At 42.7% G+C, this 14,939-nt stretch overlaps 1 pseudogene; it reads right to left on the bottom strand.

Annotated features, from left to right (window-relative positions):
- The window catches only part of LOC117718004 (peroxisomal acyl-coenzyme A oxidase 1 pseudogene), a 28,019-nt pseudogene extending 14,808 nt beyond the window's left edge, over positions 1-13,211 (bottom strand).
- Between the last annotated feature and the right edge of the window lie 1,728 nt (positions 13,212-14,939).

Below are 14,939 nucleotides of genomic sequence, written 5' to 3' on the forward strand. Positions count from 1 at the left end.
GCACATTCCAATACCAACAAAGGAAGGCCTCAGCAGGCAATAATCAAAAGCTTCCTTGTCCCAAGTTCTTTTAAGGAGGCTGCTACCAGAAAGTATAACCACATTTAGTATAGTCTCCTTAAATACATGTTCCAGATTTATGTTATGTCTTCCTATATCAAATGATCCAATCAAGAAAACTCACAGGTGTGCTCAGCTGCTTGGGATTTAGTTGATTCCAGAGGTAGTCAGGGTGGCCACCAAGTTTAGACATCACCAATGGGAATGGCATTGAAACACAGACACATATTTTTAGGGTTATTTTTATTTTATGCTTATGGCTGTTTTGCTTACATTTATGTTTGTATACCATGTGCATAGATTGTGTCCACAAAGGCCATAAGAGGGTTTCTGATCCCCTGGAACTATAATCAGACAGTTTTTAGCCACCATATGAGTGCTGGGAACCAATCCTGGTCCTCTGAAAAAGCAGTCAGTGCTCTTAATTTCTGATCCATCTCTCCAGACCCATGAAAAGAGCTTCTAGTACTCGTATATGGTGGAAGGGAGCTGAGCACAACTCATAAGGATAAATAAGCAGATCCTCACTCTGTTTCCTTTTACTTAAGAGTCACCAAAGGTCTTGGGTTTGAGGTCACAAAAAATCTTGCATGAGAGGCCAAAGTGACTTCATCAGGATAAGCAATCTGAGGACTCTGTAGTCAACAGACAAGGAAATTAGACTTTTTCCGGTTTGCTCTTATAAACAATGCTGTATTGATCTCAGTGTTGGAACAAATTATTAGCACGTATCCTTCATTTTATATAGACAAAACTGTCAAAATGGTTTCTGATACATATTGCTGGAATACTGGCAAGAAATATTTAATAATAATTTGATGTTTTATCATACAACCAACAGAGATAACAGATCTCTTCTCCTTTGGTTCACCAGCATGGTGTCTGCTCTTCCGGTTTCTACAGGAAATAGGCTCACTTAGGTTCACAGGGTAAGAAGAAGAACCAAAGCCCATGTTTTTCTGCTTGTGAACCCCGTACTCTTTTTCCTGATGATGTCACTTCCGGTATCAGAACTAAGGTGTGTAACCATCATGGGACACAGACAACCTCATTGCTCAGATGTGAAAGCTGAAATTCAGTGGCTTGGGAATTTCTCGTGAATCTTGCCTTTACTGACAACTCCATCTTTCCCTATCTGCAATTCATGGTTCCTTTCACCACATGTTTTTTTTTTTTTTTTTTATGTTTTCACTTGAGAAATGAAAAGTTCTTTGCTCGCTGTTGCCCTGGGATTATTGTCCTATTTCTTTTCTCTCCCTCCATCTTTGGTAGCTTCTGCTCTTCCTTCAGACTGAACTTAAATGTTGCCCCCTTGTGATTCTTATTTTATGTGATCCCACTGTTTCTGTTTTAGTGTGGGTCTGAGATAATCTCTAAAACCCCTTTTGTTCAAGTCTTAACTCAAAAGCCTGCCTCCTCCGTGTAAGTGATCATACCAAGGGATCTACACAGAGTGGGCAGGTGACAGACATGGGGCACTTCGTTACTGGGAGATGGAAACTTACTGGGTCACAAGAGAAAGCCAATGAGAAGTGTATTTTCTTCCTCCTTCCCACTGTCATGAGGTGAGTAGCCTTGCTGCCCTATGGTGTGCCCCCATGCTACTCTGCCTTACCACAAGCCTGGACTGAAACCTCAAAAAGTCTGAGTTGATTTCCTCAAGTGTTTGGTCATAGTGACAGAAAGCTGACTAGCAAAACTGAGCTTTTTGTCTCTATAGCTCCATACCTTTTTGATTCTGTAGCTTTCGCTTTGCCATACAGGATGAGCAAACCTTGTTGCCATATGTGTCTGCCCCAGTCATCTGTAAGGAAGACAGGACATTCCTCATAATCAATTTGTAAACCCAAGAGCAGCTCTTGCTCAGTAATCTGACCTCTTTAGAACAGACAGGCATACTGCAGATTACTGGAATCCCAGTCTCTTCCATGGGTTTAATCAACAGCCTGTTTCATTTGTGAATGGTTTCCTACTTAACATCTATAGCCGTTGGGGTAGACCGTCTATACTAAAAACCCATTTTATTTATATCAAGAAGAGTCTCCCAGCAACAAATTGCCTGATAATGGCCTTGACCTTGGGTTCATGTTGCAACACAGTCTTCTTTGTGTACTTCTTAGTAACCCCTGGTCTTTCCCACATTACTGGGAGGTGCCAGAGGGCAAGAATTAGCTGTGCTCCCCACTACATCACCTCATGCCAGGTGGTCTTTGAGTGTATAAGGAGCCAAACTGAACTGAACTACCATCTTGGCAACTGATAAGCGCTCTGAGTCTCAACAACTAGCTTCCTGCCCAGCCAAAGGCTTGCCGCTCAGAGGCAAATGTCACTGTGGTAGAGTTGTCTTAATGAGAAAGCATGCTTGCTTCTCTTCTGGGGGAGTTTCCTAGAGCGATGCTCTTAGAAACTCCTTGGCAGGCATCCTGAGCCAGGCTTGGCATTGACAGCGTCCTCCTGCTGGCATTAACAAGCCTCTTATTTAAATGTAAATGAGCTTTCAGTGCCAGTTTGTGAGTGAAACACATCGCTTGTGTTAAACCAGAGCTGGAAAAGCTACAGCGCACCAAATGTCGGCTTGGTTTCCACTTCCCTGCCACACCCATAATTCTCAGGGTAGCTCTTAGCCTTGGCTTCTCCATCTGCGGAGTTGGGAGTCCTCAGACAAGAGAGAATCTGCAGAGTCTAGTGGCCTCCTTATAGCTACAAAGCTGCCTTGGTAAGCTCTATGGTAAGGTACTTAGATGTGCCCCAAACGGGGGTTTAGGACCATAACACCACATCAGGACCAGTCAACAAAGAGGCTTTTGCCACCCATGAAGCCCAGCTGAAGGCTGGAACTGTGGCTTCTTCCTCCATTGTGGTGTCACAACTGTTTTCTGGGTCCTAGCTGCTGATCTTCTTGTACACCCCTTCCTTTTGCCTGGCTTGCTTCTCCTCATACAAAAATACACGTGCACTAATATTGCTTAATATTCGGTACTACCTGGCCATCTGCTCTATTCCTCCTTTCCCAGTCCCTCCTGTCCATATTTTATCAAGACTCTATTTTGGTGTTTTCTTTCACTCTGGGGGTGGGGGCAGTCTTTCTGGAGATGAGTCATGTTCCTCCAATGTGAGGAGTTTATAATTCCTCTCCTGGACATCTCATTTCATCTCATGATGATGGGGGGGGGGGGGATGGCATATATGGTATATGCTAGATATTCTGTTTCTCTGTATCCTACACAGCCAGGCAGTGTATGCATCTTGAGGCCAAGCCTAGGTTTATGTTGGTAGCCCTAGGTTCTATTCAAAATTTAAATGAATGAATAAATGAACGAGTGAAAGAAAGAGTAGAGAAGCTCCATGTCCTCAACACAGCCTTACTACAAGAGCCCAAGTAGGGCCCCGTTCCATTTTTCCATCCTTCAGTCTGGCATATGATTTATAGCTAAATGTATTAGTCAGAGTTCTCCAGAAAAACAAAACCAATAGGATGGATATATATATATATGGGAATCGGCTCACACAATTATAGAGGCTGCAAAGACCTACCATCTGCTGTCTGTAAGCTAGTGAATCAGAAAAGGCAGTAGTGTAATTTAATCTAAGTCCAAAGGCCCAAGCCAAGGCTCAGAAGCTCTCCTATCCAAGGGCAGAAGACGCAGCTCTAGTAAAAACAAATGCAATTTGCCTTTCCTCTGCCTGTTTGTTCTAGTCAGGACCTCGACAAATCAAATGATCTCAAGCACACTGGGGAGAACAGCTCTGTCTAATGTGAAATACTATGCTTATGCAGAAGCCCACACTGTGTTTTTGGAACAGAATCCTAAAGACCTGGCCATTTAGAAAGATCGGAAATTTACTTCTTATAGTTATAACGTGTGGGAAGTTTGAGATCAAGGTGCTGGCTTCTACTGGATGATGCTTACAGTAGCTTATATCCCACACTGCAGAAGGCAGGACAAGAAGAGCTGATCTTCCTAATGAAGTCCTCTGATGAGTGCTCTAAGTCCCATCACTGACAGCAGAGCCCTCCTGACTTCAGCATTGCTTAAGAACACTGCTTCTTAACACTAGCTCATTAGTAACAACCAAACTCTTAAAGGGACACATGTGTAATCATTAATGTTATCGATGTACAGTTTCTAGAGTCCCCCCGAAGACAAACACCTCTGGGCCCCTCTGTGAAGTAGCTTCTAGGTTGGCTGAATTGGGGTGAGAAGGCTCACCCTAAGTGGCCAGCAGACTGAACAAAAAGGAGAAAGCAAGCTGTGCATTGGAATTCATCTCTCTCTGCTTCCTGACTAGGGATGTAATGTGACCAGTCCCTTCATGCACCTGCAGCTGTGCCTTACCTGTCAAAATGGGCTCTCAGTTGTAAGCCAAGATAAACCTTTTCTTCCCTAAGTTGCTCATGTCAGGGAAAAGATAAAAATAGCTAACACAACATCCAGACCACAACATATGGTCATAGATATGCCCCAAAGTACTCTCTTGCCAATTGTCTGGACACCACTAATCCAGAGCAACTTGATACCTAAAATGAACCATCATTCCAGTGTTCCTTCTGACAAACTTCACAGCACAGGGATAACTGAGTCAATCTATAGGATGTGCTACAGAGATACATCCTAGGGGACCCTGCATGAGAAGCATAATGGGCACTTCAAAATGGGATGCCAATAATATGAAAAAGCCCCTGGGACACCTTGGATTCAGCAAAATGCCTTTTCTATAATGCAAAATATTATCAACTCTTCTATATTAAATCTCGGTTTCTAGGCTGCCTCTGTTTAGTGACTGGCAGAAAGGTCTTTCCCAATAGCTGACCCCAAGCTAACACTCTGTAGACATCACTTCTCATTCACTGATCCCAACCTCCATCAAGCAGGGAGTACCTTTTAGTAGGCTCTGGTTGGTGGCTTGCACCAGAGATCAGAATTCCGGGTAGCAGTGGTGACTCTGTTAGCACTGCTTTGGTGCATCTATGTGTGTTGGTTTTGACCAAGCCTTTGAAAGGCAGAGCTGAGAAGAGGGGGTATGAGTCCAAGAGGACAGAGGGTAAAACAAAGTTGTCTTCATCACTCCAACCACAAAGCTGGTTCTTAAAGAGAAATGGCTGCTCCAACATTTGCCTTGAGAAGAACCTTTCAGTGGAATGATGATATTCCAGGAGGTGTGCACATCTGTACTTGTCTGTGCAAGTCTGTGCTCTCCTTTCCTCATCTCTCTTCCACTTCTTAACCCACGCCTCCATCACTTTGTCCACAGAGATAGAGGGGACACAGGCCTTGCCTAAGAATCTCTGTCATGTGGTGTGCATTTTCTCTTCCTGGTGGGACATTGCAGCAAAATGCTGACTGGGAGGCTGAGAACCCTGTGTGGTCATCAGATTTATAGCAGTGGGGGGTCAGAGGCTAAGTGGAATGTGCAAATGTAAAGCATCTACTTCTCTGAAATACTGCCTTCCTCTGTGACAGGGACACAGGAAGTGATCTATTGCTCTTTGGCCCTCTCTATTTAAGGAGTTCCCACTTTACTTTCCAAGTGCATAACCCCTATTCGAGATTCCTCAGACATTTGGTTGCACTGAGCTGGTGTCTATTTTTTTCTTGGGATGAACATATAAGTGGTTCTGCAAAAGAGCAAGAGGAGGCTAGAGGGTGCACCTCCAAGAGGCTGGAGTTTAGCAAGGATTTGGCCTGTCTCATTAGCCTTTGGCCTATGTATTTGAGTCATGGATTCTACTCCAGTGGCATCCACACAATTCATCTTGGGAAAATGTGATGCCTCTTCCAAGCCACTGGAACGGCCCATACTTCCAGTACATTTCTTGTCAAAGAGGAAGCTACCTTGACCCAAGTCTAAAATCTTGCCCTACAGTTAGTGAACTCATACTTCTATTGCATTCTTTAGGAACATTAGAAGTGTGTTACCTATGAATGATTCCCCTGCTACCCAATGTAAGAACACTGATTTTAAACGAGGCTGAGCTCATGCTAGGATGGGATACATATAAAATTGACAGGAAAGTCTCAAGGATGATAGGTCAGCAGGTATCTATTTGCCATGGTGGCCATGAAGGTTTTCTACGGACAAAAATTGGGAGCCCCCAACACAACATGGATCCATAGAAAAATTTGAAAGAAGGGATGATTATCCCCAGCCCCTTTGCCTCTGATCTACCTATCAATTCAACTTGTTGAATAAGATGAAGGGAGCATGCTTATCTTAAAAGTTCTATGGTGGTGGTTTTAGGTTTAAGAGCACCAGGCTACTGTAACTTGGGGTTCATGTAACATCATACTATCATAATCTAGGTATTATAGCACAGAGTATCTCTGATGCCTTGAGAGTAAATCTGTGAGTGAAGACTGCTTTTCTGACAGCTTCAGTTTCTAGAACTTGAGATGGTAGCATGAGGATTTTGCCTTAGTCTGCTGCCAGGGTCCTTAGAACTGTAAGGAACAAATCGAAATATTTCAGATGATGCCTGAGACAGTGTTATCTATAGGAGCAGCTGTTAGACATCCCCTTAGACTTTTCTGAGATAGTGGACTGTAGATGTAAAATGTGAGCTATATAAAGACCATTTAAGGAAAGAAATCATGGACCCACACTTAAGATGAAGCTAGTGTGATATATGTTGAACATGGGACTTTGATAATTACTATTATAATTAATATTAATGTATAAAAATCTTGTTTAAAATGTAGCACTTAGAAATTAGTCATAGGTACCACATAAAAATTTCTATTTACTCATATGCTGCAAGGACCTAGGTTTGACCCATAGAACTGACATATATAGTAAATATATTGATTGCTTTATTGAAATTATAAGATATTTAATTTGCTTTGCTCTGCAAAGTGTTCATATGTATTTCTCATGTATATCTACATGTGTTTATAATATATTATATAGATTTTTAATATAGCTACATACTCTGAAGTAACTATGTCCTATATATATATATGTAAGGTGCTAGTCATGTGCTGGCTGGCTGTGTAGGCACCAGAAGGAGGAAAGCTAAAAATCATTCTACATGTGTAGAGAGGTTCCTGGACACACTGGTTTCATGCCCACTTCATCCCTCTAGTGTGTCCAGGATAGCCTCTGTGCACTTTCAGAAAGAGTTCTGCTGTAGACATAGTGTTTTTGTGCACTGTGTAAAAATTATCCTTGTATTATTCAGATGCTGACTTCTCTGTCCTATTAACTGGTTTCAATCTGGACACGCCATTTTTGTAATGCTTATTTTAATAGTCTCCTGTCTCAAGTTTGTGTAAACTATGCACACCATTTATTCCCTATCTTGTCAAGAAAAGCTGGAAAAGCCAATAACTAGGTAATAGTGAGAATATGGTGGATGTCCAGGAGGAGAAAGGATTCTGGGAGAGAGCGAGACAGCTGGAGCACAGAAGGCCCTAAATGCAAGTCTTATGGGGGTTTTGGCTGGGAAGTAGCATGAGTATATTAGAGGATTCAAATAGAACTAGAATGCCTAGTTATTGCGATTTTAAGCTGTAAATAAATTTTAGTCTCTGCGTTGTTATTTGGGAACTAGCTAGGTTTAAGAAAAACTGCTGCTGTATTAATTTTCTGTGCACATTGATAATCATAATAACTGAAACATTCTACCATCTCCACTTTATCCTTCCAGCGTGCCCAGGACAGCCTCTGTGCACACTCAGAGAGAGTTCTATCAGCCTCCTTTCTATTTCCAACATAGGATCCAAACTAGTCATCTCAGTTACCATTTATGAACTGTGCCCATGGCCACGTGAAGTCTCCTTTCCATGCCTCATGATCTTGTGTAAAGAAAATGGTACCATCTCCCTTAACTTGGCAGGAATGTTTTGTTTTTGTTTTTAAATCTCAAACTGCATATGGATGTGGAAGATTAGAACACTACAGAGCCTTCAAATGTGTGTGAGGCATACGTCATCGCCTCCGTTAGAGGTCTCTGGGGATCGGATGGTACCCTCTGGCATCTGCTTCTTCCTTCCCTGTCGCTGCTGTGCTTCCCCAACCATCCAGTTCCTCTCATCTTTCTGAGCATGTCAGCACTTATATGTGATATAAAGTCTCGTTTTCATTTTCCTAGAAGAGAAGATGTTCCAGAGCAGGGGTCCAGTGCTGGAGTGGGCCATAGTTCATTCTCAGGGATTCCAGGGGGTGCAGCGGCAGGGCTTTTCCTTATATTTCTTATCTTGTTAGCTCTTGAATGCTTTCCCATCTAAATATAGAAGGCTCCAATTTCAATTTTACCAATGTATAGTTGCAAATAGGCCTTTCCCCTGTATTATCCAATGTTTTGTGACTATAAGGACATACCTGGATCAGGATACTAAATGGTCCATCACCCCCAGTCTTACCACCCTAGGGATCGAGCTCCACAACACAGATCCTGGCAGTACACTGAAGCCATATGTAGAGAACAGCAGCCCCATTGCTTTTGCCTTAGGCCTTTCCCATGCTTGTTTCTGGCCTTCCACTCATGTGTACTAGAACAACCCACACCTGCTCGTGTGATATAGAGGCTTGGTCTTTTCTAATAGTCCATGAAAGAGACGAAATGTTATAGCTGAGCATGCTGGGACACCTAGTACTCAGGGCACTGTGGTAGGTGGACAATCCGGGCTACTTACTGTGATCCTGTCTCAAAAACTAAAATAAATCAAATTGATTTTTCATGGTTGGTTTTTTAAAACTCTTTGGGGCTGGATCACTTTTGGCAAAGCACCAGAAGTGACTAATGCAGTGGTTCTCAACCTGTGGGTCAAGAAGGGGTTGTCTACCAGATAGCCTGCATATCAGATATTTACATTCTGATTCATAACAGTTGCAACAGAAATAATTTTATGGTTGTAGCTCTCCTCATCCTGAGAAACTGTACTGAAAGGTTGACAACCACTGGTCTAGAGTCTAGAACACAGATTCTATAATCTCTTCCTGGAGATCAAAGAAATGTAAAGAACTATACAATAGAACATTATACATGTAATTAGCCAACTTATAACTCTATGCCTGCCTAGGCACCTGTAGGAGTTCTTGTCGATGGTTTTTATTTCATATACTTGGAGTGATAGCTATTTGATCAACTCTGAGAACGAAACTTAGAGAAAAATCTGCTTTACTTGAAAATGTTCAGATACAGCAAGCTTACAGGGCTGGCAACCTTTCATTTCATAGTCTCACACCACACACATATTGAGTTTTGTAGCATTCTACTGTTAAAGATACTTGTCAGATTAATTATCCAGTGTGGCAAAAGGTGCCTTTACCAAAAACTCATTTACCCAGAGAGCAACTAAGTAAACAAACCTTTCCAAATTCAGTATCCCAGTGAGAAGCCATGGGGTTTTCTAGATTTTTTTTTTTTTACATTAAATAAGATTTTATTTTCCATGGGATTCATGGCTTTACCCTCAGTCTCAACCTGACACATGATTTTTCTCTCTGTAACAATTGTTTGAAAATTAAGGCTCAGGGACAAAACCAAATGCTTCTCCTGTAGATGTAATGTGTGGCAATTCTAAGAGAGGAAGACGGCACCTTCAAACTCAAGCCTAACACATCAAATGGTAGCTAAGGGTTTCCCTTCCTACTATAAAAATGGTGATTACACTGACAACATAAAACCTCATCTGGGAAAAGACCAAGAGATCCAACCGTTTGGTTTCTGTGGGTAGCAGCAATGCGTCTGAAGCTTCCCTTCTTAAGAGAACCTGGCTTGCTTATCCTTACTGTCAAGGCTCTTTCCCCCTTCCACTCCCTACTCCATTAATTCTAAACTCTCATCTCGAAAAAGTTGTAAACCCCCCCCCCTTTCAATTTCAACCCACTTGTTCCAGTCCCACCCTCTGATGTCACACAGGAATAAAAGTAAACAAATCTGTCTCCTTCTTTTCATGGCACCTCTCTCCTTTGAACATTGTGAACTTTCTTAGTTTGCTTTCTGTTACTGTGGTAAAACGTTCTGAACAGAAGCAACTCAGAGAGGAAAGGGTTTATCTAGTGTACCCTTCCAAGGTCTGTGGTCGAAAGGGTAGGAACTCAAGCAGGAAATGAAACAGAAACCATAGAGGGATATTGCTTACTGGCACATTTGTTCTCTCTCTCTCTCTCTCTCTCTCTCTCTCTCTCTCTCTCTCTCTCTCTCTCTCTCTCTCTCTCTCTCCAACCTCTTTTCCCCTTTCTTCTCCTCTTTCCAACCCCCCAGCTTCTTTAGCACGCTCTCTTCCACAGCCTAGTCACACCTGCCTAAGGATGACACTACCCACAGTGGGCTGGACACTCCACCATGAATTAGCAATTAAGAAAATGCCTCACAGACACACCCTCTAGCTAGTCTGATCTAAGCAATTGGGACTCCTTCAGATAAATCTCAGGAGTATCAAGTTAACAGCTGAAACTAAGTAGACAATAAATATTCTCTTTTAAATAAAGGAATATTCCTTTCATTTTGTCTCTACAGTATGATTGGCAGTTTACCTTCCGTTCATCCTACAACTATACTATGGGAATAGATACCCCCACATACATTAGCCCATTAGGAATTAGAAAGATGGACTTTTGAAAGACCACTCACCTTATAAGTGTCATATAAGGGACTTGGACCAACCCTAGGAAAGCCAGTTATGTTTTTTTTTTTTTTTTTTCAATTTCCCAGTACAATGGAGCCTGGCAAGCCCTGTATAGGTAATGTTGATCAGCTGATATTATTTTATAAGACTAAAATTAAGCCGCAGGCTCCTTGCAGGGCTACCTGGTTCTGTGTGATCATTGTTATACAAATAAAACATCAAGACTATATAGAGTGTGCACACACACACACACACACACACACACACACACACACACACACACCTGCATGGGAAGGTACTTTTCATGGTACCAACAGAGACTACATATTGGTTGTATATACCAAGCTTTTGAATCCTGCTATTTTTTAAGATTGTAGTCTACCATGTCCAGACAGCTTCTCTGAGCTCTGTGCAAAAATGGAGGACTCTCTTTTCCTGCAGGGCTTCCCCTTCTCTGCCTGACCTTGTCTGAGGAGCCCTACACACACACACACACCCTCTACCTGAGGAAGGCGAGGAAGTCCTTGGCAAAATTACAGGTTCAACTTCCTCTTTCCTGATAAGAACCTGCCCAGCAAGTACCTGGAATTCCTGGAATGCAAATGAGACATTCCCAATACATTGAGCACCAGCCAGCGATTAACATTCACCCTGAAAACTTCTACCCACACTCCAAGGTTCATATATAGCCCTTGGTCAACCCAAATAAAGTGGATGTGCACAAGCTGTTTCACTGAATATCATCAGAGAAGGCTTTCATCTAAAAGTTCTGTAACTAAAATCCTTGGAGAAGGCCTCATCCTTCTTCACCTTCTTCACCCTGTGTGCAGTATCACTTGAAAACCCCAAGGGAAGAAGACAGACTCAAAACCATACCAACCCAGCCACAAAATCACTGATCTACAATGCTGTCCTGCCTGCAAAATATACTATGGCAATGATGGCACAAAGCTTGTGGGAGTAACCAACCAATCTCTGATTTGACTTAATGCCCACTCTACGAGATAGAAAACATACCTGACACTGTGTGGGTGACCAAGAACCAGAGACTAGAGGCCTAGGGTACAACCAAATACTATAAGTCTTAAGGGAAAAAGTAGTAATAAAATGTCACCTAATGATATTCTGCTAGTGCCTTAATCATCATCACAGGGCTTCCTCCTGCAGAAGGTGGGGACAAATACAAAAACCAGAAACCCACAGCCAGAGAGAGGGGGGTGAGGGGCAGGGGAGAGGGGAGAGGGGAGAGGGGAGAGGGGAGAGGGGAGAGGGGAGAGGGGAGAGGGGAGAGGGGAGAGGGGAGAGGGGAGAGGGGAGAGGGGAGAGGGGAGAGGGGAGAGGGGAGAGGGGAGAGGGGAGAGGGGAGAGGGGAGAGGGGAGAGGGGAGAGGGGAGAGGGGAGAGGGGAGAGGGGAGAGGGGAGAGGGGAGAGGGGAGAGGGGAGAGGGGAGAGGGGAGAGGGGAGAGGGGAGAGGGGAGAGGGGAGAGGGGAGAGGGGAGAGGGGAAAGGGGAGAGGGGAGAGGGGAGAGGGGAGAGGGGAAGAGAGAGAGGCAGGCCTTGGAACACTCAGCTCTAAATGAGAAGTTATTTCAGAGAATAATACCACAGAAGAGTCAGAGTCAGAAAGCGTGTAAGAAACCAGGAGAACAAGGCCCTCTAATTCAATTGAGCAAAGCACATATGAGCTCTGAGAGACTGAAGCAGAATGCACAGGGCTTACATGGGTCTGTACCTGGTCCTCTTTGTATATATTATAGCTTTTGGTTTGGTGTTTTTATGGGATTCTAGAGTGTGCAAGGAAGTAGGTCTCTGATTCTTGTGCCTTCTCTTGGGCTTGTTTCCTTGTTTTGGTTTGCTTGTCCAACTTCAATGGTTTTTTTTTTCGTTTACCTTATTATATTTTATTTTGCTATGTTTTGTTGTTATCTCTTAGGAGCAAGACACAGAAAAGGAGTAGATCTGGATGGGAAGGGAGGGAAACTGGGGGGAAGTAAAGGGAGGGTAAACTAATCAGAATATACTACATGAAAAAAGAATCTATTTTCAATTAAAAGAAACAAATAAAATGCCTTTCTGGATTTGTGTACCTTAAAAAAAAAAAAAAAAAAAGCCTGAAACAAACAATAAAACACCAAGTGTCTACTCCTTCATAGTATGAGAAATGCACACACTGCTTTGCCAGCTTTTAGAGGAAGAACAAATTCTCTGCTTCTGAGTTGCCACTTTGCCCTCTAGAATTCCACTTCAGTTCCCTCTGTTTCCCCTGGCTCCCTAGTCACCGGTTCTGGTGAATGATGTCATCTTTCCACATGCCTTCATTCAGTCGCACAAGCAGCATGCCATCCTAACGTGTTCACACTCTTTTATTCCACTAATAAGGGCTGTAAGAAACACAGAAGAGCAAATATATTAAAACTGGATAACAGATATTACTGACATTGTAGTCTGGGGTACCCACCTTGCAGCCATCCCTCATATTACAACCTCTCTACAAACCTGTCCTTTCTCTAATTCCATCATTAGGAAAATGAGAAATCTCTTCCTGTACATGTAGAAATCCAAGCATATGGAAGAAACCATCGCGTATTACCAGGCAAAGTGATGTATCCCAGCACAGGCTTAACTCACACATCCAGAATGGTCCTTCCACTGTGTTCATACACAGGAGGTTGCAAGCCTGTGCATCCTTTAGAACATCTATTTCTTATTGTAATCAAAAGCTCCTTCTGAATTAGGCTAGGGGTTGAGTACATTTGATTTTTTTTTATAAATCAGATTTTAATTTAGCAAACAATGTTATGGGTTTTGTTTTGCTGTTTTCATACATACTTCAATATTTGTCTCCTTCCACCCCCTTCATACAATCTTCCTCCACACCCTCAATGGATCCCAATTTTGCTCTCGTCCTCTCCTGAACCTCTCCATTCTGCTCTCATGACAGAATTCCTTTGAACTGACTCGGAGAGTTCAGCTGCAGGTCCACACACTCCTAACCCACAACAGTGAAGAAAAAGAAAGGTGACAAGGATTAAAGCAGAGGTCTTGACTCTCCACTCCGGTGCTAGAGGCCTGAAAAGAGGACATTAGCTTCAAATCATGAAGGTCTACAATAGTAAAAAAGTGTCAGCCTTTCCTTGTGAATCCTAAGTGTCAGGGTGACACTGTTTTGACAAATGATAGGTAATAGAAGAAAAACACAGCAAGTGTACTTGATACTTTTTGTGTTCCTGATGTGGGAGTCCTCAGGAACAAAGACTAAACACTTACAAGAAAGATCTCTTGTATCCAAGTTCTAAGACCATTGTGTAGAAATATGGCTGCACAGAAAGATTTGCTAGAGTCGTGACAGACTGTAGAGGAAACCAGTTGGGCTTGGACATGTTCCGAATCCTGATGGTCTCTCCATGTAGCATCCCTTCCATTCAGCTTTGGGATACAGCACTTGTCACAGGAGGATCCTCAGAGGCAAAGGCAAATGGTAAGACATCACCTTTCTAATCTCCATAGTCCACCTTGGGGACAAAAGTTTAGGTTTCTGTGGGTCACGTGGTGAAGAAAGAGGGATGAGAGACAGAAGACAAAAGTTATAAATTTGTTTTCAAGGCTCTTGAAAAGTAGCTTCAGTTCAAAACACTCAGCCTAGCAAATGTCCCCCCATTCTCAGCCTCGCCATGGACAACAAGTCTATGTAGAGTCCCAGCCTCCATTCCTCTTCCTGCCCTCTCAGGCAGCAACCATCTATGGCAATATATTCAAGACACAGTTTTAAAAAAATCTTTTCCCCATTTACTGCTTTAGAAACAGAATCCACAGCCTAATTGAGAAGCCTTTCTGCCCAATTACTCCATTCCTATTTTTTTTTTAAGCGGCAGAGTTGCTGTGGAATTATGTACTGTATAATTTCATCATTTAGCAATATGTAAATCAGCAGAAGAAAGGAAGAAGGAAAGAGCCAACTCAGAGGAGCAAGCGCTGATGTGAATATCTATGTGGCGGGGTGGGCAAGGAGGCATGTGCACACAAGGGAAGAGCCTGAACCTTGGCAAAGCTGAGTTTGAGCTCCAGTCCACACTCACACACCTCTCTTCCAATAGGCAACTTGTATCTTCTTGGACTTTTAACTTGCTTGCCGAAATTTTAGTCAGTATTTATTCTACCTCCTGGTTCAAAGTAGAGTCCGGAATAGCTTAAGAATGAGTGAAGGAGATCCTAGTTTGCCTCTCTCACACGCTGTTCACACAAAATGTAGTAATGGGATGACCATAGACACTTACAAACTCTAAAAATTGGAATATTATTCATAAAGTG

This window comes from Arvicanthis niloticus, chromosome 12 (genome assembly GCF_011762505.2).
Source record: "Arvicanthis niloticus isolate mArvNil1 chromosome 12, mArvNil1.pat.X, whole genome shotgun sequence".
Taxonomy (NCBI): domain Eukaryota; kingdom Metazoa; phylum Chordata; class Mammalia; order Rodentia; family Muridae; genus Arvicanthis; species Arvicanthis niloticus.